Below are 27,093 nucleotides of genomic sequence, written 5' to 3' on the forward strand. Positions count from 1 at the left end.
GCTCCTCGGATGCTGCCTGACCTGATGTGCTTTTCCAGCACCACTCTAATCCTGACTACATTCCTGTGTTTCTGAATTGATATGTAGGTCAGACTGCTTAATGATAGTAGATTTCCTTCCATAATGATATTATCAAACCGGATGTGTTTTTATGACCATTGATAATAGCCATTATGTTTATTACTGAGAATAACTTTACATTCCAGATTTATTAATTTACTTAAATTTCTACCTGCCTTCTTGATGAAATTTGAACCCAAGTTCCCAGAGCCAGCATCCCCTCACCCTTTTACTCGAAAGTTGGAGCTGATATTTAGAAGTGATTTAGAGTCATGGAGCCATTAAGTTGTACCACATGGAAACAGACCCTTCAGTCCAACCTGTCCAGACTGACCAGATATTTTAAGTTAATCTAGTCCCATTTGCCAGCATTTGGTCCTAAACCCTTCCTATTCATGCACACATTCAGGTGTCTTTTAAATGTTGTAACAGTACCAGCCTCCACCACTTCCTCTGACAGCTCATTCCATATGCACCACCCTCTGCATGAAAAGGTTGTTCCTTAGATCCCCTTTATATTTTCCCCCTCTCACTTTAAATCCTAAACCCATAATTGGGATGAAGCTGAGTTAACATCATCAAATACTCCTGAAACAGAATGTTTCAATTATAACAGAAATTACTGGAAAAATTGAACACCTTTGGCAGCATCTATTGAGAGAGATCGGGGTTAAAGTTTCAGGTCAAGTGATCCTTCCTTATCCTCAGACCCTTCCCTAAATTCTGAGGAAAGATCACTCGACCTAAAAAGTTAATTCATTTCTCTCCACAGATGCTGTCAGACATGCTGAGCTTTTCCAGCAATTTCTGTTTTTGTTTTAGATTTACACATTTGCAGCTCTTTTGTTGTTTCTTTGAATTGTGGTGTTGTTAAAACCATACAAATAGGTTTATGCTGCTTTTACCATCACACCAAATAATTTTTCAAACACATCATCTGCACTGTTTAAATTTAATTTTAAAGATTAACTTGTCAGTAATAAACTGATTAATACCTCTTTTAAGATAATTTCTTATAAATGCTTAACACAATACCATTTTAAGGCCTCTAAGACCTTCTCTGACATGTCAAATCCTTTGCAATAAATTGTGTTATTTGAACTTTGGTCTCAATGCATGTACTGTATCACCATATCACATTATAATTATTCTTAACATGACTACATTTTTTAGATCAGCAAACGATTCTTAGTTTATGAGTTCAACCCGAGAGTGTAAATCAGCCTTGAGTAAGTGAATAATGACTGACAGTTATATTGAGATAGATTTTTCTGTTTCTGCTCTTGAATATATGGGATCACATGGAAACAGGGCTAATAGGAAAATCAAGTGGAGGGGATTGCATGTCTGAGAGGATAGAAAATCAGAATGCATTGCTAGTGTGTAATCAGCACTGATACATATCCTATAAGCACCATACTCACGTAATCTACTAAGACCAGCCATAGGTTTGGGATAATATATCCCTTACACTTATTCTGGCAGCATGCGACAAAGATTTGTGTTTCTTCGCCACTCCCAGCCCCTTTACTGTTTAATTATCTCTTTCTGCATATGAGACATTGAATGACAAATAATTTATTTGGTCTGTGGACTCCCTCTGGTATCAGACAAGCATTCAAAATTCTTACAGGTAGTTGCAGAAGGAAGTTTTAATGGCTGTGATGGCTCAAACTAGGGGAAAGAATCTCAGAATAAATGGTAGGCCATTTCGAACTGAGAAGAGAACAAATTTCTTCACTCAGATGGCAGTGATTCTTTGGAATTCTCTAACTTTGAGCTGTAAAGGCTCAGTCATTGAGTACGTTCATAACTGAGATCAACAGATTCCTACATATCGCGAAGTTCAAGGAATACAGAGATCGAGCAAGAAAATGGTGCTGAAGTAGAAAATCAGCTATTATGTCACTGAATAGGGAGTTAAGGCTGACATGCCTACTCCCGCATGTGTAAATAGAGAGGGCATGTGAATGAAAATTATTGTACAATGGGCACAGCTCTGTAGATTTTGGTTCATATTTGGCAACCACATGAAAAGGTTATTGAAATAGGCATAAGAGTTGAAGACTAGTTAATTTTACCTCCCAACCGCAATATACTGAATCCAATTGCAGACTCCTTACATCCAGATGATATATCAACAATTTCAAGATGGTTGTTGAGGGCAAAATCTCAAAGTTTGCAGATGATACTAAGCTAGGGAGAATAATTAATTGTGAGGTTGACGTTAAGCAATTCAGGGGGATATTAACAAGATGGTCAAAATTGCAGGCACCTGCCAGACGAATTTCAATGCTAGGAAATGTATGTTGGTAGAGGAGACACAGAGACAAAATGCAGGCTCAATGGTACAACTTTGAGGGGAATACAGAAGCAGAGGGACCCTTGGGGTTCAAGTGCATAATTCTCTGGAGGTGGCCAGGCAAGTAGCTGTTAAGCAGGTTTATAGGCTCCTTGGGTTTATAAATAGAGTATAACAGAGTTCTGAGAAACTCAACCAAAACATTAACTCAGATTTCTCTCCATAGATGCTACCAGATCTGCTGAGCTTTTCCAGCAATTTCTATTTTTGGCCCTAATTGATGGTATCCAGAATTCTTTCAGTTCTTATTAAGGATATTCTGTTTCCACTAGTTACTATATCAGTAACCAGGGATCACAGTTTCAAGGCTGTCAGCAAGAGGGTGCATACATGAGGATCAGTGCTCAGCACAACATCGTGGGCTGAAGGGCCTGTTCTGTGCTGTACTGTTCTATGATTTCTTTGATTTCTAAGAGAGCTAAGAATGAGATGAGGAGGAACTTGTTTGCTCAGAGAGTTAGTAGGATTCTGAGTGCACTGCCTGGGAGAGTGATGGAGGCAGATTCCATATGAGGTTTCAGAAAAGAGCTGGATGTAAACCTGAAAGTGATGAATTTCAAGGGCTACGGAGATAGGACTGGAGAATGGGACTAGCTGGGAGCTAGAAAAGCACAATGGATTGAATAGCCTCTTTCTGTATTGTAAAATTCTGCCATCAAACCATTTCCAAGGTGACTGATCTAATTACTGAATTCCACTCAAAAGCAGATTGTAGAATAAAACTTCAGTAATGTAACCCAACCCACTTCCTTATCCCCTAACATTTTGCTTTATCTGAATGATTTATTTAGGGTTATCCAGCAAGAATGAGGAAGTCAAGATACTGTGATCATACATGTCAGTCTATTTCCCACCAACAGTTTGCCAGCAGAATGTACAACTAGAGTTTTGTTTTAAACAATTTTAAAACAATTTAAGAAAAACAATTTTCCTGCTTTTGATCTAAAGCATAAAACAGGAACCAATTGTAACTGCTGCTAATGATATCTCATTGTAGTTTATAAATGTGCATGCATCTTCCTTACATTTCATTATGTGCTCCTTTTATGTTTTCCAATGTTGTTTTTGTGATGTTGCCTTGAATCAGATGGAGCTGTAACATTTGTTTATTGTTGCTAAATACTTCCCGATTAATACATTAATATCATCTTTTAACATTATAGCTTAACCCATTTGCTCAAGATGTACAATATTTGTAGCAAATTAATGTATTAATGCAATAACTTAGATATTTGTTTGGCAGAAGCCATAGTAATGTGGTAATTGTACTCTGTGTCCTCAGAATGACTATTAATGCAGATGGTGATTTTTTTTTGTTACGCTTGATGCTTGATTGGGGACATTTAACAGATGAAAGCACATAACAATGCCTCCTGTTATTAAATACACTTTCTCACCTATTCTAGTATAAACTACGTGATGAAGTTCATTACTGTAATTAGTAGGAAATGTTTGTTTTATGGGCATAACCTTTTATAATGTAATCCGTATTTTGTCCACAGTTTTTATTTGCTCAAGTCAAAAAGGAAATTGGTGGGAAAAGTGGTAATTGTTACTTCCAAATAACAACTGTAATGTGGACATAGTATTAAGTGAGGTCACAAAAAAATTAGCTGCAAAAGCAAAATGATGCCAATTTTGCAAAATCAGAACTAAAAGCAGAAAATGCTGGAAAGAAATGACAGGTCGAGAGACATCTGTGGAGAGCAAATTCATAGACCTGAAAGATTGCCTGGGATTAATGAGGACAATGGGTTCTCACCTACTAGTCTGAGGACCAATTGAAATCCTGCTTAGTTTCTACAGAGGCAGTCCAATCAGACGAAGTGCCATTAGACATGTAATTGGCCAACAATCCTGATGGTAGAAGGTTCCAGCTATTCAGAGGCTAGAAAATCTCAGAGGCCAGCAATGTCAGAGAGAAAAGTGGACACTGTCTGTTATGCTCAAAGGACTCTCCGTGGGATTGCAATTAGATCTCTAGACACAACTGAAAATAGAGTGATGTGGGGATTACTGGAAGGTGCTTACAATAGAAAAGATATGGCTTTCAGAAATTAACCCAACCTGATATTGACTCCCTCAATCAAGCATTACATGGAGGTGAATAAGGGAACTTCTCTTGCAAGGGATGGGAAAGCCCAACATGGTTTGCCAAGCTGCCTTCAGGAGATGTGAAAGAGTTGTGCAACTCTCAATTTAATCCATGACATGAAATTCTTGTGGTCTTAGGGGCAATTGGCATCAAATGGCTCATGAATGAGCCCACTAATATTTTTCCATTAATGGGCGCATTGTATGCAATGGCATCTTCCTACCTCCTAACTGATCAAGAGAGGTTTTCCCAATACTAGCTGATGGACATTCAGCCTCCCACTTGATTTTCTGGGCCTCATCACCAGGTTTGGTTGTGACAGATTAAATTAACTTCTACCAATGATTTCGTCCTTCTCTCCACGGAAACTGCGAGACCTCCTGATTATTTTCAGCATCTTCTGTATTTTATTTCAAAAATTTTCTAATTTGGTCATCTACTGGAAGCATATTAATCCTGACTACAGCTATAAATGCTGCTTGCATTTTGACAGCAGTATTGGTTTAAAAACACCCTGTCCTCCATATGAATGATCTGCTGGCAATTAACTTTCATGATTATGACACCAGAAAAGAAAAATCTATAAAATTAAGGTGTTTACCTATTATATTTTCATTGATTAACTTTCTAATCGCTTTCATAAACAGCTTGTAATGTTACAGCCATTAGTTACATAACATGTTGTTGAAACTGGAGAAAATTCCTCTATACTTTCAGGAAACTGTTAAATAATTGCACTACCTCATAAAGTGATCCATCCTGATGTCATTGCTGTATGCATTTTAAAGTGGCATAGAAGCTTATTTTAGAAATTTAACATTAAACCATGTTTATTTTTACTGTACAAAATTGCAAATTAAATTAATTGCAGAAAAATAAGCTGTCTCTAAACGTGAAATCTTAAAACAATCCTTGATAAAAGAGCATTCATTAAATTGTAAGTGTTTTGTCTTGTTTCAGTTCTTTCTAGTTTGATGTAAAGAGATAAGAAAAATCACATGAAATGTAAAACAGCATACACATGATTGAATACAAGATAATATTGTCATTAGTAAGTTCAATAGAATCGTAAAACGTGAAAGAAATATTTGAATTAATTCAGTACGCTAGTGTAACTTTGAAAGGATCGTTGATTTTTTAAAACATTTTTGAGATGATAGATTTTATGAGTTTCATGGATACAAATTAATTTATCCAGGAGTGTTGTGACAGACAACAAGCTGATCTATGGATTGAAGCTTGTTGATTTCACTACTGAAGGATTAATAATTGTTGATCAGTTTAAGCTTGTAAAAGAATAACGAGTTCTTGTAACATGCGGTAGTGTCCCTATCTCTGAATCTGGAGGCCCGGGTTCAAGTCTCACCTACTCTGTTATTTAAATAGAAGTGATATGCTAGGGGTATTATCACAAAACTTTTCATCCACAGATCCAGAAAACGTTCTGGGTATTCGAATTTCAATCCTGCTAAGGCTGGTAATGGACTTTCAATTCAAAGAAAAATCTGGAATTAAAAGTTGAATGATGACCATGAAATCATGCAATTGTTGGGAAAAACCCATTTCGTTCACTAATGTCCTTTAGAAAAGGAAACTGCCAGTTTACATGCGACTCCAGACCCACAGCAATGTGGTTGACTCTAAACTATTCTCCAGACAATTAGGGATGGGCAATAAATGCTGGTGAGTCACCTACATCTACATTTTGTGATTGAATTAAGGTTGTTTTTAGTATAGCTATAAAGTAACAACATCAAGTTGATTATCATGAAGCAACAGATATCTGAACAAGATAAAAATAATGCCTTATCAAGTGTTAGCCAAACAATCTTAGCAAAAAAACTTTAGTTTTTCCTTTATTGCCCTATTTATCAATTCCATCATCATGTGGAAAAACTCCAACATTGATATTAAAATATAACATTGCAAAATGCATCCAAATCAACAGTACCCTTTACATCTCCAAATACATTTGAGGATTTTTTTTACATTCCAGAGCTATATTTAAAGGAAGAATAGAATGTTTGTGACCATCACTAGAAATGAAATGAAAAAGGACACAGATTTTAAAGGTACATGTTGCCTTCTAGTCAACTGGACCGGCAATATCAAGAGTAATTAAAGCTGCCCAAGCTCCAAGACAGTGTACTGAGGGATGCACTAAAGCGTGGGGCAGCTCCCCAGAGCTGAAATGGAGAAAGGCCAACAAAGAAGGCTCTTCTGTTATAGTACACCAAGGACTTGAATCCCATTTGTAAGATCTTTGACTTTATGCTACATAAAATGTTTGACATAAATTATATAATGTAAATATAACCTGCAATTATAAATAAAGGAAGGTTTTTTGAATGCCAGATACAATATTCAAAAATATGAATCTGTATTGCACTTTATGTAATGTCAAAGATGACCTGTCATGTAATGTTTAAAATGTATAATGTTTGTAATGTCTACTGTTTCTTCTGAATAACATGTATTTTTTGAGTAAGTTCGAAATGATGCATCATAGTTTACCAGCCAGAAAGAAGATTTTGCATTTTGCAACATTCTTCACATACCTTTCTTTTTATTTCTGGACTTGGCTTTCCATTCATCCGCTGCAGGCTCATGTCAAAGACAGGGCTAAAAGAAATAAAACGTATTCCCAATGCTGTAATTCAATTCAAACTACATTTATTATAAGAATTATTATGACACAAAAGTATTCAAACCCACGCTGTCGTTGAACTTAAGTAGGTGAAGGCATTTTTTTCTTGTTGCTAGAGGCTAATAAAGCTTTTGTACCTTTTCATTAACAACTGCAAAAATTGAGAAAGCTTTCTGGTCTTTTGTTGCTTTGCATACATTTCACAAATCAAATGAATATGACTGGCTGCCTATCACCATAGGTTCAGTACCAATTCTTGTGCATGACACAAGGCCAAATACAGGATTTATTCTTAAAAGAGTTTTGTACTTTTGAGAACTAAAGAATGGTTTCAGAGTGAAATCGAATGATGTTCAGAAAGTCGGAGTGAAATGGAAATGGGTTTCTGAGGCAATAATTTACCAAGGACAGATTCTCACAGACAGAATGCAAAACTGAACGGTTGTTTAAAGCGTTCAGCATTTTTCACAGAAATCGCGCCTGGTTTCACCACTAAATATTTGTAATGAGTTCCAATTGTTTGTTTTAAATCCAACTCATGTTGTAAAACGGATTTTTTTTTTGCTCAAGCCCTCGAAGCAATTGAAGAAAACCGATTTAAGTTAGGTTTATCAGCTATCGTTAAGAGCTTAGAGATATATGGAAAAAATGTTGGCAAATTGGACTAGATTAATTTAAATGTATCTGGTCGGCAAGGACGAGTTGGACTGAAGGGTCTGTTTCCGTATTATATATCTCTATGAGTCTAAAACTCAAATTGTTTCAGAGCCCAAGTGAAGTCATGTATCCTGCACTTTCAAGACAATTGTTTCGGTGCAGAATCAAATTGCGGTTGTGTGTTGGACACAAACTTTGGGCCAAGTTTTACTCGGTTGTGCTCTCAGTAACTGTACAGGTTTAATGCGTAATCTGTTTGTTTTATTCCAACTAGAAACTTTCCTACATCAAATGCATTCTCACACTAAAATGCGGTCTATAAAAAAAAGACTGGAAAAAAAACGCTGCCCTCCAGCTCTGACTGAACAAAGGCTGAATTTCCTCTTTTTTTTTAACAATGCAACTAATTGGATGTTGAACTCGCCTGCACCTAAAAAAGAAATTCGTATCTGAAAACTTCAACATTTAGTGTTCGCAACACAAGACTTGGATTTTCACATCTTTTCTCTTTCAGAATACTGAACCGGGTTTGTGTCCATGTTTCTGTCGCTACTCACTTATTTTGCGGCTTATCCCCGTCTCAAACAATCCATCAGACAACAGCTGGGTTACCGTGTGGTCTTTGCTTATCATTGTCTACTTGTTTTTTGTCTCTTTTTAACTAGCTTTTCATTTCTTTTTGCTTCATGTTTACCATTTATTCAATTTGAGTCAACTCCAGCAGCACAAGTGTTTTTGAAGAGCAGCAATTCAAAGCGTCCCGTGTAACCTTTCAAAGTCATTTAAGCTTCTCTTAATTTTTCTGTCACCTAAATAAGCCATCAAGGCTTTTAAAAGCTCATGATCCTTGATTGAAATTGGTGTGGGTGCAAGCTTGTTTTTTGTGTCATGATACTGCTACCAACGTTCACAGAGACAACTTAGGACAAAAAGAACTACTGTTTAACAAGATAATTCTTGCCTCCCCTTTTACTTCTGTCTTTTACTTCCTTTCCCATTGTTCAGCCCGGCCTTTCTTTTGGGGCTTTTATCAACTTGATTCTTTTCTCACCCTCTTTTTTTTTGCTCAAAATCCATTCTAAAGCAAGGCCATGCTTTTGTGATTGTCAGAAAATGTCTGGAGTGTCATCTCTCCAAAAGGAACGGGGAACAGGGAGGATTCTGGACCGCGATGTTGCCCATGCATGCAGAACATCCCAATCTGTTTTTGTGCACTCAGTTGGTAAGGTTCAGCAGGGATCTTCCACACGGTCTAGCTCAGGACAATGGGAGATTGGCCAGCTGCACAAGCATCACAAAGGGTTTAGACTTCTGTTAACCGTGTTTACTTAGGGCTCTCTTTCTGACCTGCAAATAGCACTTGTTTCTTATACATACACTTATCCGACATCGTCAAAATAAGATATAGTATCCCCTTGTCGGCCCACCTAATCTGCACTGGAAATATATGGCAAACTACGTCTACAGGGCAAATCTGTTGCAAACGCATGTGCCCAAACAACAGATAGGAATCAATATTCTCCTTTCTAGAATCCATCTATTTCCTCATAAATCTAAATGCGTGCATAAAAGAAAATGTTGTGCACATCATTTCGAAAGTTTCACTCATTACGTGTTGCGGTTTCTCAACAACAATTGGTAAATATTCAGCAGAAAATTAAGAAACTGTAAAGAGTTTCAAAAAAACCCCAAATTGATTTTTTTTTGTCGAATTGCTTTGACGCAGTTACCACGGGATTTGTGCAGAATGGGATTTTGAAATATGGACAACCTTGCTCCTTTTTTTTTGGAATGATTCATATTTGCAAAGAAAAGGGTTTTTTCACGCTATCTGAATGATCACGACGCTGCGGATTCTGTGCTTGTTGCTGTCACCACTGGAATGCTGCTGGGAGCTTCCCCCACAGTTTTCTTGCATTTTATGAAATTACTCAACATTAACTTTGGTCAAACTTTCCGAATCACGTGAAAATGACCAATCGGTACCTCTCCATGGTTTTTCTTGGATTTATTTTTTTTAATTTGTGAGACCATAATTATTTTTTGGTTTTGTTTTGCAAGACCTGCTTCAAACATTATGTTCCTGACAGTGCCGTTCATTGCACGTTACGTAAAGGGCTTAAGTTGGCCAAAAAAGTGCCGTATTCGCTTCCACTTGGTCTATAGTTAAGTACCATCTATCAAAAGATTCTCCTCTTTAATTCCAGTTTTCCCAAGATACCAGCTCCTACAAACTCAAACTCATAAAGAAGTATTTTTGGTGTCAACAGCATTAGCATTGTTAATGGTCACTGAGGGAAGGTGACGGTCCTAGCTTTACGCTCAGAATGCAATTCACAATAATGAATATTAAACATAAACCCGGCGAGTTGTGCTAATAAGAATAGATTTTGTATGTATCTTATTTTTTACAATTGCTAGGCGCAAGAATTCTACTTACTTATCTTTTTTTAAGTTACAGTGCAGTATTCCTGTTAAATTGTTATGCTTTATCTGCAGTGGTGTCTGGGGAATGTGTCGTTCTGTTTGTTATTTTCTCTTTTTCATTAATATGCATTTGCAGAACAAAGTGGTAATAATGTAAAGGCTCTAACACTGTTATTTGAATGTCATGCGTGTACATTGGCCAGACTGATGCGATGTTTATGCCTTCATCAGCACCTGCTGAAGTGTTGGTTTTGACTGATTTGGAGAGTGGGGGGAGGCGGGTGGTGGGTTGAAGTTTCGACAGCATTTCCCTTGAAATTGGGATTCAGACTTGAAATGAAGCCAGCCACTTTGGAGTCCACCTCGTACATCTTTGATTCAGAGCCGCATCTAACTCCCAGGAGCGTTCGCTTTGATCTCTTTGATTTTTCACCAGATCTGTTATGGAGTAAATTCCTAGGTTTTCCATAGAAACATCTTCTTTCCTTTCGCGATATTGATGTTTTCTTCTTCCTAGGGGTTATGATATGGTGAATCAGATTTAGAAAAGCTCTGACAATGCCGTATTCATGGTCTTTTTTTTGTAACCGTCGAAATGAATCAAAATACTGTTTATTCTGTTGCTCTTTACTCTAGTCAGTTCAGCTGCCTTTCAACATTTTAAACTCTTTGTAACACCAGCAGGTTGCGTTGCCATGACAATCTACTGTATGGCGAGCCCGAAAGACAATGACTTCCAAGAGTTTGAAAAGTGAGTTTTCTCTCGGCCTGCATCTACTTCCGATGGAGCTACATTCTCTCGCGGCTTCTGCTGAGGGATAGTCAGCTTGTCACTCTAACAATGTATATCTTCGGGTCGCCAAATTCTTTTTCTCGTCCTTTTGATCTGTGGAGCTAAAAAAAAGGGGAAAGCAGCCAATGAAAAAAATAACCGAGACCCAAACGAGCCACCCTCCACAATTCCCCCCCACCCCACACATACACACCACACCACTACCACCACTTTCTCCTCAACACACACACATATGTCCCCATAATATTAGATTTCTTAAGTCTTATTACTCCTGAAAAGTTTGTTTTCATATAATTATCGACCCAGTATGTTTTTTTTATGAGGGCGCGAGTTTGAGTATTAATTTGATACAAAACCCTGCAAGAAAGTGAACACTGTTAACTTTTAGCATTTTAAAAAAATGATGTGCAATTAAAATATCAGGAACCGAGTGGGTGTTTTCTGAAGCACCAACGCATCCCCCGCCCCCCTCCCCACCCCATCTCACCCCCACCCCCACCCTCAGACAATTACTCCATCCAAATGGACACCATCAGAGTTTAAAGCGGCCTTCCTGAAGTACAAAACTTGACTTTAGATGTTGGTGTTTCAATTTCCGACCCCCTCCTCCCCACACCCCCGCGCCTCCAATCCTACCCGCCTCCCCCCCACCCCCCAACTCTCCCCTCCCCCCCATTTAATTAAGCACTTCGGACATCAGAGTAAGCGCGGCTGGTCGTTTTAGCGCACTTTCCTTAACTTGACTTTTCTAAAGCAACCCGCCATGGAACCCTTCCAAAAGCGTCTATCTTTTTTTTCGCAGCGAGTTCATGTTTAGTCTGTAACACACTGCTTCACTTCATCGATTAACAGGGTTCTTAGTGTTGTTTATTGCCTGAGGTCAGAAAATCCAAAAACAAAAAGAAATGTATTAAAAAGTAGGTGAGCGAAAGTTGTTGGGAGTCCCTGCGGTTCCTGGAGGCGCCTCGCCCTGTTCTTGCGCTCCCTGATGACAGGGCGCTGCCTCCGGTTCCGAACTAAAAAGACTTCGCCTCTGTGTGCACATGTGCTACCTGGTAGGCTTCAATAGCCGTCTAGTGCTCGATGCAAAATGAAAAGAATCTTTTCATGTAACGGAATCCAATAAATCTTAACATTTCCTCACTCGCTTTTTTTTTGGGTCTCCCACCCCCACGGCCGCTTCTTTTTTAGAGCGAGGTCACAGAAGACACGCATCATGTTAGGATTCCATTTTAAAAGTTCCAATCAATTATTGAAGTCAATTCAATCTTGATTCGAATCACTTGAAGTTTTTGTTGGCGACTGACCTTATTAGGGTCAAGTGTGTCAGTGATTTTTAAAGCGAATATTAATCTTTTCAGGACTGTGTGAATGCACTAATAAATGCAGCCATGATTCATGCGTCCTATACATAACTTGGCCGCTTTGTGCTCTGTGATGTTGTCTATGTGTGTACATATGCACAGGGAGAAAGTGTGGCAAATTGTTTCATTGAAATAAAAAAAACCTTTTTCTGCTTTAAAGTGTTAACTCATGGGAGAAATGTGTGATTATTTTCACTTGCGAATAATACACAGTGCTCAGGGATTTCGTTAGGAAATATTTTGCTTATGTTGGGAATAAACCATGCAGGATCAGCACTTAAAACACCAGATTGTTATTTTTCTATCTAAACCGAGTCTGCGTCAGATTTGCTCGAGATATTTATACAGGTGATATTTACGACACGCGAACTGTGGCTCTGATGTTTTGCCATACTCCAGGGAGACCTTACTCCCTCCTTGTAAATATGGAAGATATAAAATGCGTTATTTGATTGATTGAGGAACAGAAACAGTTTATAGACTACACGTTTCCCTCTTCATTTTATGGCAGCCGTTTCTGTTAAGTGCATAGCTCTCCAGTCATTATCACTATCTTCACTACTGCAGATGCTAATCTGTTAACTGCCCATCTCTCAGCTAGTGTCAAGCCGGTTAGCTGTAAAGAAACTCATCAAGAAATCCTAGAGTGCCATTATTGTAAATATCGCCCTTTCCAGATTAATTAGATCTCGTACTACAGCAAACTTGGCCTTCACTCCTGCTAATTGTATAACCTCATCAAGTGCATTAAATAGATTGCGGAAAATCAGTTGTCTTCTCTACAGAGTGGCACTGTGTTATAACAGCAGTAGATTCCCTAACCATGCCTGCGGCTTGGTTTGGACTAGAGAACTTCCGTTGACCGTATGAAGGGATAGTAGATTAGACCACAGGGTTGATTGGTTAATGTAGAGTCCGGAGCATGTGTTGCCTCGTAAACTTGGAGTGGCTTACTCTAAATGTTAAAATTGGAGATGCCAACTTTAACTTGCAGATCAAGACCTCAGATGTTGTAAACATTTGTAGTTTAATGGGCCTGACGTTTCTATCGTTTTATGATGCATGGCGCCATATTTCCAACGATTTATAGGTGGGTTCTAAAGGGCCCAATACTTCAATCATTACTTCCCACAGTAATTGAATATTATGCAAAACCTTCTTTCATTTTCTTCACTCTTTTGCCCCCTAAGGAAGTTGTAGGAATAAATGCCGAATGATGAATCTATCGCCAAGCAAAGTCGGGTTTGTCCACTAAAGAAGGTGCCTTTTTTGTCGCTCCATCCATTGACAACTCACTGGTCATTTCTATTTATCGACATTATTAATTTCGTTCGATGAGTCGCGATTCAGAACTACATCATACAACAGCAAAGTGATCATTCAAATGTATCAAGTAAATTTAGAACATATAACATAGAATTAAATCGTTTAAAATCGCTTCACAAAGGGCTTTTAAGCACAATTTTATTATGTTTAGAAATTACACTTTTCAAGTTTTCTGAAAGAATGGGCAATATTAGAATCTGAAAAGTGCAATAAGCACAAAAACATATCCGGAGTTCATGCGAATCTGGAATGGGATCGTCGATTGTTTTCTCAATCAACTCAAATGTTTGGAATAAAAGCTAAAACATTGTTATATGAAAGGCGAGGACACTACTACCGCTAGAAGAGAATGGTTCTATTATTAAAAATTATTTGAAAATTCATTTCTTAATGACCAGTCAATATGGTTAGCGACCAAGTATTCCTCAGAGATAGTGTCACAGGCAAATTGGGGATTTATGTGTGTTCGTGTTGAGGAATGGGGAGGGAGGGGAGATGTAGAAAGAGGGAAGAGAGAAATCATAAAATTAGCATCACGCAGGTTTGTTAGATCTTGTGTAGACAGAAAGAGGCCTAGATGGAGGGAAGAAAAGAAAGAAAGATAGATAGCTAGCTAGATAGATAGATAGATAGATAGATAGATAGATAGATAGATAGATAGATAGATGGATGGATGACTGTGGAAAGGTTGGGATTTATCTTTATTTACAAGATCTGTGATTTCAAAAAAACTATTTTGCAGACGAATTAAATTTTTTACATCGGTAAGATTCATAATCGATAACACACATGCTTTTTCCGGAGAATAAGATCTGAGGAATTAGGAATGTGAATATAAGTTGCCCTCAAGTAAGCGAACAACCATTTCATAAACCAGGCATCCACATTAATGCTTTGCGAGAAAAGCAGGTATACTTGCAATAAGCTGATGCTTTCAATTAAGTTATGGATAGACATTTGCCAGATCTCGCAATGGGTTCCGTTGTTTATCGCTAAGGAAGATAAATGCAGATCATGGTATGCCATTGACAATTATTGGCAAGGGTAATATTCAAATTCCTTTGAAGAACGAATGAAACTAGTACAGGTTTTGAATATTCATGATATTCTAAGTATTATATCGATAAACAGTGTCGGAATCCTCCCTCTGAAATATTCTACCTATATCAACCAACAGGTGTTGATATCGATTTGTATTTGAAACGCTTCTTAACATTTTCATAAGCATAACACTATCATCCTTTTCTGTAAATTGGTCTTCTTTCTATCTATCTATCTATCTATCTATCTATCTATCTATCTATCTATCTATCTATCTATCTATCTATCTATCTCTATTGATGGTGAAACTTGTTTCTTAGTGTTGGGCAACACAGATAATGCGGTTCTTGAAATCTCATCACTACTCAGCATGAGGGCACTCCTGTCAGGGCTAATTGTATTTTAAGGCAAACATTTGTGCAAACAAATCGATAAACTAAGGTCAACTTCCATTCAGAACAATTGTTTGCTGGTTCAACTATCCAGTCATCTAACTAGGGTTCAAGGACCTGGAATACACAGTTGCATTGACCTTATCTGTAGGCCATGTTTGCTTGTGCGGTTTGTGCTTAATATGCTCTCCACCAATTTGAATGAACCCCCACCCCTCCAAACATAAGCGTGCAAAGCGGGTGAAACCACATCCCCCACGATTCAAGGCTCGACTGGAGGATTTTTTTTCCCTGTTTAAACTACACAGTAGACTGTTTGAAACAATAGTTTCCCTTGCACCCAAATTACCAACGCATTTTTAACATTGAAAAATGGCCATCAGTCTAATTGCATTGTGCATTTCTTTAAAAAAATAACAAAAATGAAGGTCATTCTCGATATTTATTTATGATCAGGAAATTAGTAGTTTGGAATGATCTTTTCATTGACTGGCGAACATGCTCGTTAATGCCGCGACGAAGCTTGTTAAAGATTATTTTAGGAGTTTCTTTCTAGAGTCTGTAATCAAATTTATAACCATTATTCGTATTTCAAACAAAGTGATAGTGCGTTACCCTAAAACATGAACTGACAAGAATTATTCGTTCTCGTGATTTCTTTCCTGAACATTTTTAGCAACAAATATGATGATGAATGGCGCATACCTTCATGATTTGTCTGACTTTATGGGTGACTGTGCTAGTGAGACCACTGAAATCCACAAATGCTGATGCGATGTCTCTCATTTATTATTTGAGATTGTAGAACCACACCGTAAGGGTGAGGAGGAGATGGGGAAATACCCTAAAAGTAGATAATATTCCTGTTAGAGATAATATTCCCGTTTCGTTGGCATTACTAAGTCGGATGAGTACGTGAGAAAATAGCATTTTACGGTCATCGCTAGTCAATGGTGGTGGTTGGGTTTTTGAGGATTATGGAAACTTGAGAAACGATGATGGGGAAGTGAACACTGTAAAGTAGCTTCTTCTAGAATTACGTAAGAATCTTGAAATAAATAGTTATCGAAAACAATATACACCAAACGAAGGGGAGGTATACCCTTCTCTGAGAAAAGGGGGTGAAGGATTGAAATTGCCATTCTACATTTTAAAGTGGGTGATACACCCCTGACCATGTTGTTGGGTACCATTCAGAAGCAGATATGGCAGGTGTGGCGCTGTGCTCTCCCTCTCCTGTAAAATCATGATGCTCAACTTCTACTTCCCGGCTTTAAGTGCTTTCCAACGAATTTTAAATCGCAACATTCTATTATCTTACAGATAAGCTGTATGAAAATTTGCTTTATTTTCTTTGTTATTCCTTTCAAAACCCCATTTTTAATCTACTGCTTTTAATTTCATGTCAAATTGTGCTCAGTAAACAAGCCAATATCTTCCGTATTCAATGTTTCGAGATCGACCAATTGTTTCTGATGAGGATTTTCATACTGAGGGTCATCTCCTGGTAATGCAGCGGCTTCGCAGTCCATGGTCCAACATGAACATAGAAGTAATAGACTTATTTCTTTATTTCCTAGTTCGGGTGGAGATGACACATCTTCATTCTGTTAGGACTATCCTGCTGTTGTTGTAAGCAAAAGGCAGTCATTTCTTTTTCTGTTTCACATATATTTTCTGAAGCGTTATGTAGATACACTAAACGAAAGCCTGTCTGCCCAGCCAATTTTATCTACAGTTTTTATATATTTAAAAGCACGTGCCTCCTACATTCTACTAATTTATTAATAAATCAAATAACCACTTTACTACTTTTTTCCTTTTTTAACCTATCATGCTTATACTTCAAATGAGCGTGCACTCCCCTGAATAGGTGTTGTGTTGGCCTTTTTTCGTCCAAATTCTGAACAACCTTTGAACTATGTAGCCTTGATTGATAAGTTAGTTTCGGGCTGCCATTTTCGATAATTAGTATAAAGTATAATCACATTTACATATAATCTCATAATGTTTGCAATTTAAAGTGTGGATTAAAGTTCAGGTCACGACTTCCAGTTACCATCATTATTTTAGGAAATTTAATGTCTATTTCAGTATTTAAAACAAAACTTGCAGGACATTCCTTTACCCCATCCTGCCCTTGCCTTCTTAATTGTTAGCACTGATTCGCTTTTTGTTCCTTCTATTTTGATTCAGGGGAACGTCTGAAATAGCACTGTTCTGTTTATTTTAACGTGAGGAATATGTCACTAACTATTTCGAGGAGAGTTGTTTTTATTAAGTCTTCCGGCATGCAGTGGACAGATCCTAATTCCGGATTTCCTCGTTAGTTGCTTATTTTAATGAAATATGCAACGCGCACCTTAAGATAGAGAAGCGAGGGGTGTTTGATGCATAAAAATCAGAAAAGGTAGAACGCGTACTTTCCATACCACTCCCCACAAACCCCTGCACCCCCCAAATGAAAATTCAGCACATTCTTAAATTCAGCTCTTAACTGTGTCCGCCGGTCAGTGGACGTGAATACTTTAGACTCTTATGAAAATGATATAATTTAAACAGTTTAAATAGCTCCCTTTTGTTTAGTGTGCCACTGAATAAGTGAATTGATTTTTTTTCATAGAAGACAATTATTCCATATCCGCCTCACGCTGAGCCTATGTGATGGAGACAGCTTTATTATAAACAAGGCTTGTATTCTTTGACCAATCTTTGCTTTTGGAAATTATTCCTCGTGCAACAAAACCACGATGTGCAGGCTCATCATTGACGGGTTTTGTTTTTTCTCCCCAGTGAAGCTAAAGGATCGTCGGTACATTAATTCATTTCGGAAAAGTTCACCTCTAATAAGCGGAACAAATTTGTTGACATTTTGGTTTCAATTGAACCAATAATTTGCACCTCTTTAAAATCTCTGACTTCGGTAGAATTGAGATTTCATGACAGGGTTATCCTATTGCCTTGAATCTCCAGCATAATAGAGTGAAGTCTTTGTTTTTAGTCTGTGTTTTGCTTTGTATATTTTAACAGTCCCAAACAGTTGACATTTAGGAAGGTTAAAAGAGGCCTATGTGCCATAAACCAATACACCACCCACCGCCACCATTTCTGCCCTCAACACCCGTGCCCCCACCCCATCTCCGGTTCATGTCGCATTCTTCAGATAGCCTTAAGTGGTTGTTTAGGTCTTTGGCTCAAATTCGCTCCCGTTTCAATTATAAGTTCGAGTTTATGGGGAAAACAGTCGAAAGTGAAAAAAGTGTTCATTAGATCCTCTGGGCCATTGGCGCGAAAGGAAATTTGCTCGCCTCCATCATATTTTAGGGAATGACAACTTTAATTTCGCGCAAGGGGGAACCCCCACCCCCCCCCCCCCCCCCCAGCAGAGTTTGTTAGTGGAATCAATTAATAAAGAAATTGACTTAAGAAAATAATCATTAAGCAGACCATGCCTTATTTGAGCCCTTCTGCATTGATGCGGGAGGAGTGACACATGGAGAAGGAATCTTTTTCTCAACTTGTGTGCAAAAATACAGTGCTCTGCCTGGCTTGAATTTTCGGAGTTTGGTGGATTTCGGATTGGGGAGGGGGTTGTAGGTGAAGAGATGGTGAAGAGTCAATGCGTGTGCAGTTGACATTATATATAGCATAGAGGACTGGTTAATGACTTGAATCGCGTCGATATGGTTTAGTTTTTGGAGATTGGAAGTGCACTTATCCAAATCCACCTTTGTGGTAGAATTTCCAACGTAAAACACGTTTCCTTCTTAGACCTAGATTGTGTAAACTCGATCGCAATTGCCCATGCTAAGCTGCATTTTTTTTGTTGTTCTGGCGTGCACGTGGGAGGGAAATCAAGCTAACTTGCTTCTTAAGTCGTTTTGCATTAATTTTTTTTACATATCAGCGAGCGCTTTAATTAGCGCTGCTTGCTGCAGTTTCCTGTTTCACACTTACGCAAGTGTGCTAGTGAGTTGTTCAAAGGAGAAGGCACCGCCTGGATGCTCAGAATGAGTCCACCAGGCAGCAGAGCTAATTATACTGCCGCACTGACCGATTCACGTCCACGCTGGCGCAACCATGGCATTAGTACAACTGCATCTGCACTGACTGTGGGCTGCAAGGAGGGCCCTCTCTCAATATTCAGGATAACTCCGCGGACAAACGCTGCGGAAATCTACTCACGCGTCTGTCTTAAAATGGGCAAGGCTACAATAACCATTTACAATCTGCCTCCGAGAAACCTATTTTAGCAACTGGTATTTTGCAGGGTTGGATCAAGAGAACGAAGCTAACCAAGGGCACGTATCATACCTGTTGTAGCTGTGCTAAGAATCTGAACTATTTCACCTAATGGGGGCTCGGCCAAAGGTGAAGAAGAATAATTATGCCAAATAAATATACATCAAACACATGTTGATATTATGTTTTCAACATAACGCAAGTGAAAAGGAAACTTACTTACCCACAACAATTAGGTGCTGGTCACTTTACCAATCATGTGTAGCTGTATAATTTGATCTAACTCAATCAGGCGGTCACTGCCGCTTTATGTTTTTTGCCAGACTGCTGTCCTCTGTCCTCCTAGTCTTTTTTTGGGGGGGTGGGGAGGGGGAGAGTAGGGGTGGTGGTGGGTGGTGGATGATATTTTGTATTAAACTGTTTCCCTCTTTACAGCCCAGTGACCCTGATCCTCTCAACGCCACCTGTGCAGTTTCTGTACATGCTTAGCAACTTGTTACTGAGGCAAATGGAGGGGAAAAAGTTGCCCTGACAATGACTTGAAAAGGAACAAACCACTATTTTCCCCCATTTGTTATCTGAACGTCAGATACTGTATACCCTCCGTGAACATACAACTATTAAGCATATATGAAGAGCAGGGGAGTTCCTAAAGAGATGTCTCGTTATTCATCTGTGAAGTCGCTATAGCTACACAAAGGGTATCAGCTGTGTTATGAAAAATGGCCTCAGCTGAAAGAATGTCACAGTGGTCGCCTTATTATTTTAGTCTTTTAAAAATCTGAGGGAAAGTTCTCTACTGATGAATTCATTTTTCTTTTCTTTTAAAAAAAAGAGGGACGGTAGTGATTTTAATCTGTAGCCTTACCATGGGCGAGGATGAAAAGATATTATCAGCCGAAAAAAAAACAACCAGATGGTCATATCTGTGGTAAAGCTCTGCCTTCCCAAGGTAAAGAGGGCCAGCAGCTGCTTTGGAGTTGGACAAACTGAAAGGCCAGAAAATATGTTTTCAAAGACAGTTAGCAAGCTATTTTAGAAAACTTATCCGGTTGTGATATGGTTCAAAAGGTCACCTTTGATCATGGAGCATTTGTTCTTTTAAACAGTGAATTAATTCACACCGAAGTTAACAATCAATATTGAGAAAGGTTTTTAGTTTGTTTTGTTTGATTTATTGAGAGAAAATAAATATGAATAAATCTAAATAAATCTGATTTTTCTCTTTTCATTTACATTTTTAGAATATTTAAATCGAATAACAGCAATCAATTTTAAAAATTCCATCTTTGCATAATTGTATTGCTGTAATATAATACTCAATAACATAATATTTCGTTTAGGACCAATGTCCCTTTAAAATCAGTGAAAGACGACTAAGCTGCGTTTGATTTTATCATCGTCAGGTTGCGTATTTTCATATTATAAGGATGACCATGAATCAAAGTATTGAGCTCACACACCCCTCCTTCTGTCCGGTTTAAAATAATAGTATTTACAAAGGAGCAATGTTTTGTTTCCATCGAATTTCTTCGTGTTTGAAAGGATTGAGATACGTTTATTTTAAATCCGAATTTCTCTCCCCACACTCACAGAAACGCAACATGTTTCAAGTAATACTGTGCAGTTCATGAATCTAGCTTGTGTACTTTCTTGCCCTCGCATATTTCCTCTCAGATTCCGTTTATTTTCTTGGTTCTGGTTGTAGTGCGTTTTGTTCCTTCGTGGAAACATTTCAAATGTCATGAAACTGAGTAATGCGCAGGAAATAAACGCCTACGCCAGCACATCCACGCGCAGAATGATATAAACACAACTTCTTAAGCACACATGCATAGCACATACATACTGAGCAAGTGCTACTTTCTTTGGTTACACACGTGTAATCAGTCAAATGGTCAAACCAAACGATTATTGCCTTATATTTATTTCTACGGTCACCTATTGCTTCTACAGAGTATATTTGCTTCAATTAGATGGCATTGCTATCTAATTATACAAATATCAATGGTGTTCCACTAGTGGACGGGAGCTATACTGTCAATTGTCAATTGTTGTGACTTGCACTTAGAACAGTCACTGAAGCCCCGACAAATAAGCACTTGAGAGCATCCGGAACCCAAGAAGTTGAGTAGACATAGTTGCTGAGAGCTCGCAATATACCTATCAAAAATGTTAAAACATTGAAAACTATTGTTACAGGTCACTTGGCATCCGAGTGCTACCACACTTCCGTGGGATTTCCCAGAGGATCTGAGAAGACGCCTACCGAAGTTATGGGTTTTAGTAGTCTGGGCAAGGGAACCCAAGATTGCACCCCGTTTCAAGCGTGGATGTACACGTCTGATGTCAAGGCGGTGGAATATTAGTGACCAAGGCAACATCCGATAAGTGGAATTTAAGAAAGCATCTACTTCAGTAGCTGAGTTTCTATAAAGCGATTCACTTCAGCTGGCAACTATCAGTTAGTTCGATAGTGCTTTCTCCAAAGCACCATATTTACAGGATAAATCGCATACAGTCATCTCCTGTGCAGCAATGTTACTTGACTTCTGCTGTTCAGAACGTCAAATTCAACATGTCAAGAAATGGTCGATTACAAATCGACTGGACAATAAGCAAATTATACATTACGTTGAATACGAAATATGTGTATATTAATTTCATAAGCGAATAAAATGTTGTAGAAAAGAATGGATTAGGTTATTTCTGGGTAAAGAGTGTAACATTTTACCTTAAATGACATTTGATTTTCCCTACTGTTTGATCTTAAAAATAGACTGCAGGGTATTGGGTGTCCAGGTTTGTAACCACTGTGCAGTTTAGACAGAAATATAATGACACAATGGATTCAAACTGGATCCACAGCTTGGATTTAAGGATGCTAGATAGAATATCGATGTGTTGTATACATTTTGGAAACAAAGGTTGACTGTCACGTGCTTCTGAATGCAAGTTGTCGCTTGCTTTTGAACTCCGATTGCAATATGTGGAGGGAATTTCATGACCTCCAAAAACGTCGGATAACAACAGCACCTCACCAAGGGTATTTCTCTTCTGCTCTCATTCAACATATTCAATCTTCGACACTAGATGCATCCGAAAGAAACAAGCTGTTTCTAAATCAACTTGAATTATCAACAAAAAAAGTGATGATTCACACCCTATAAATGTAGAGTGCATGTAAACCACTCGCCTCACGCGTTAACCAGTTAGTCTCCAGTTAGTGATAGTTAATTTCAAGTGTCAGCGTGGGTAGAATGTTTTACATTGAATAGCCTGTGAAGTTCAGAACAGTGGTCTCAAAAAGGTGCGATGTCAATATTTAGCGTATCGCATCTGATGAATTTTCTCATTGTTCGATGCGGACAGGTGTTCAAATTTCAAAGCTGTGATTGGCTACAAACTGTAACTAGGTCTACCTTTTTTTGTTATATTTTATATATAATGCAAACATTGGGCTGAAAACAATTCGCAATGAATTTTGTTCTACAGAATGCATTGATCATATTTTTAAGGTCTGCATGAATATCATGCCGATGAGCAAGAGCAGCTGATTGAAATCTGAATATTCACAGTTACGGCAAAACGCATTATTTTCCTGTTTGTAATCGATTGTAAGGGGACACTCCTGACTGGGGGACATTGTGCAATGCTGCACAGAATTGGAGGAGCTCGGGATGAAAGAGGTCATGCAAAAGCATATTAAGTTTTCTATACCATGTATCGATTATCTTATATAACACAGGAGTCGACAGAGGGAGCCACAGTGAAAATGCATCCAGCTCCGACGCTTGAAAAGGTTTTTACTCAGACAGATTAAAAGTTCTATCTTTGTCAGGATGAAAGCAAGCTGCCATTAAGAAATAAAGCGAACAGATCAGCTTTACTATGCAGGTATGACCCTGGCTGCTTTTTTGCATTCTACCACAACTGACAGCAGCGAGCAACTTAGGTCTCCACAGTCAACATTTTCGCTCGCATTCTGTCACGCACATTAATTGCCCATAAATTAAGATATAGTGTGCATAATATAAAGTAACAATATGCTTATATTCCACGTGTATGACTTAATTAAGCTATTTGTAGACTGATGCTGTAAGTCAACGGGTGTGCAAGTGGATTAACAATATACTGAACTCATATTCTCAGGATGGTGCATAATTACTTTACTGGCGGCACATATCAATTTTTGATGATTACAGAACACATGCTCCCTTTACCAACATGCACTTTAACAACTCTCCTCTGTGTATTAAAAGGAATTTCGTGTTTGGGAATAAACGGTACACTCAAAAAAAACAACTGGTCAATGCAATTGAAATTCAAAGTATATTTTTTAAAAAAACTACGCGTGCAATTTTTGCATTCGACCATCGTTTCATTTTTTTTGTTTTGTTTGGAGTTGTTTGATGAGAGTGAGACAATCTCCAATCTACGTTTGACAGATTTTGACGAGCAATCCCAGCCGCCATAAACATTTGGCTCCGTCAAACATGCTCAAGAAGGTGAGTTTGATACAGGTAACTACTTTGACACAAAGTATGTCCACACACGATAGAATGATTTACTTAGCGCAGAAGGAAATTAATAATTTAATGGCGAAGCTTACTTTCTTTATATTCTTTCCAACTGGATCGCAAGAGGGGGGAATTAAATTAAGGGGGTGTCTGCGTTCAAATAGGCACCAATGATATCCCATGTGGACCTAGCACAGGGAGGTTTGATCAGAGTCTGTTCGATCAGTCACATTACAGAGTACTTGTTTTACCACATGCTCATGAAATTTGTAAAATAAGCAATCGAATTATACCACTTGATTGCATTAGCTTCCATCCCCGTTCTCTACATCTTCTTGTCTTTGTTGCGAGGCAACAGGACAAAACTGGTTACAGAAATTGAATTAGTCATAAAAATGATTGACATTGCCTTGTATTCCCTTTTAATATTCATAGACTTTTAAGTGGAAAAAAATAGCGCCCCTTTTAGAAGTGAAAGTGAAAGAAATAAAAATAAATTGCCAACATATTTCTAAAATAAGTATTTCAGGGTGTTTTGCTAAATAGTCTTTCACTACTTCTAGGTGGCTGTACTTTCTGTCTCTGATTAATAGAAATCTGTTCTATTGCTGTCTCCACGAATGTCATGCGGGGAAGGGCACTATACTCCAACTATCCAGCATGAATTTTGAGATTAAATTGAGATGAAGGGGGAAATAGTGCATATAGTGCCACAGCTGGTATATCAAATGAATTGTAATCTAATGTTTTTGAAGACGTTTGAAACCCTGGCATTGGCCTTTTGCACATTTTTTTTCTGGAAAGTCGTGCGCGGTTTTGTACCTGCAGCAGGTGACATTGACACAGAGACATCTGAGTGACAGCGGGAGTGAAGAGAAAATCTAATAAAGCTTAATAAGCCGTGATAGTCTAGATGTCATTAAACCTGCAAATAGACGCTTGAAAATAACAAAAAGGTAAATGTCTTCATTAGTTGGATCTCCAAAGACCACACAACATTTCATTAATTTATAATTTATGATTGTTTGACAAATATTAGAAAGTATGTAAATATGGAAGACATAATGTCTTTGCTGCGGGAGACCAGAAAAATGACCCAAACTGTATGATGATTCGTACAGTGCACACAAAAATGAATTTATGCGTCTGGAACAGTAGTTCCACTTTACACAATGCAACATGCAACTGAAGTGTGATATCCTGTCGACAAACTAATGTGATCTTTGCTTTTTTCCTCTCTTGAAAAAAAAAGCTGTTCGTCTTTTACACATTTTGCATTGGATCTGGGCATTCCGACTCCTTTACACCACACCTGTCTCCACCGTGTTTTTTGCATTGCTCCCTTTGCTTTACACCAATATCGCTCAGGGTCCATATTGAACGCAACTGCTCAGTTCTGTTGGCTAACTCCCTTTATCACATGGGAGAAGATTCGCCAAAGCATTTCGGCCTCCATCATTTTAATGTGATTTTTAAAAACGCGCTATACACTCTAACCATACCAGACATCCAATTTGAATTGTATCAACTAAAACGATGCAATCAGTTATATAGAATGCGTTGTAATACTTAAGTACATGCTTGAATGTATATTTATCAATCCACTCATGTAAAGTCTAATGATTAATTATGAATTAATTGCCTTAAACCTGAAAACGTCGTTCCAGAATTTATGTAAATACAAACTGACAACTGATTTAATTGTAAAAACAAAACTTGTAGATTGAATAAACTTATTCGATTGATTTCGAAAAAAGATAATGCAATAAATTAGATGATGCAACCGTTTAGTCAATAAGTTGTGTCTAATTATTTATAACAATGCATTCTGCAAAGCAAATATAATTCTTAATTGAATAATATTTATTGAGAACAGCGTTCATTTGATAGGTATTGATGTGATATTTTAATACGAACAATTCTGATCTATGTTTTGCTGCATTTCTTTTAGGAAAGTTCAAGGTTAGTACTTATTGTAGAAATAGTCAGCTTAGCTTGCAAGAGTAATATTCAAACTTGTTTGCCACCATCATCTGTCATTGGCTAATTACGTTGGTGAACGAATTAAATCTCGACATTTGTAGTGTTGTTGCAGAGATTACCTGAAATTATCACCTTAACAAAACCCACTTACCTGCAAATTCCCGCAATAGCTGTCATCGGAATTATAAGTGCCAACTGATGAGTCAGAAGTTTCTGCCTGATAATGTCGTAGCGTCTCTAACGAACGTCATCGAGTTACTACATTTCTCCCTTGTACAAATATCCGTTTTAAATTCACCTATGTGGTCAAACTCGTTTTGCATTTTATTTAAAAACGAAAACTTCAGACTTTTCCAAGCAAAAGTGCAGCAATCATTTACGTCATACATCGAAAATTCCCAATTGTCTATCTAAAGGTGTAACCCATCAGCCCCTCGCCCTTGATAAATACATTTTGAGGAGGAAGTTACCTCATTGAGTAATCTCGTGAATATTTCAATGTTCCTGTTGTTAGAAGTTACACAACGACGACCTAAAAGAGACTTCCTACAGAGAGAGTTATAGCCACCATCCTTGTTGACCAGACATATTAAATTTGATACTTCAAAAAAAACTCTTGTCTCATTATTGAAAATCGATTTATGGCACAAAAATATAAACATTTTACTAAGGATTTTAAATTGTTCGCTCTGTAGTCCTGCAGTTAAATCATCTTAGATAAAAAGACGCATTTGAAATCTGCGTGGTTTCAAATGAGTTCATTACTTGTGTCAAATATTCGGTCCTTCGCATACTGCTCTTTAAAGAGGTCAAAGCTATCCAAGTTATGTCCAGTCTTTTTTTATGTCAGAGGGCCGCATTGGCTTAATAAAGGGCAAAAAGTTGTATCTAATATCGATTGTGATTGCTTGTTCAATTAATGTAACGACCAATCATTAGTTTTCCTGCTGGACGGAGGAGCATGAAGGTCACTTCTAGATGCAGGAGGAACAGGACTTTAATGTAGGATAGGGGGCTTCGCATAGTCGCAGCGTTTGTGAACACAGATTGAATTACAACCCGGCCAGGATGTAATTTTATATTCTTATAAAAGGGGTGACCTATACTGACATGATGTATGAAAGGAAACATGAGCGTAAGTTAAACGAGTCTTCATTGGTCTGAATTAATTATGTTCGATTAAT

This window comes from Hemiscyllium ocellatum, chromosome 13 (genome assembly GCF_020745735.1).
Source record: "Hemiscyllium ocellatum isolate sHemOce1 chromosome 13, sHemOce1.pat.X.cur, whole genome shotgun sequence".
Classification (NCBI taxonomy): domain Eukaryota; kingdom Metazoa; phylum Chordata; class Chondrichthyes; order Orectolobiformes; family Hemiscylliidae; genus Hemiscyllium; species Hemiscyllium ocellatum.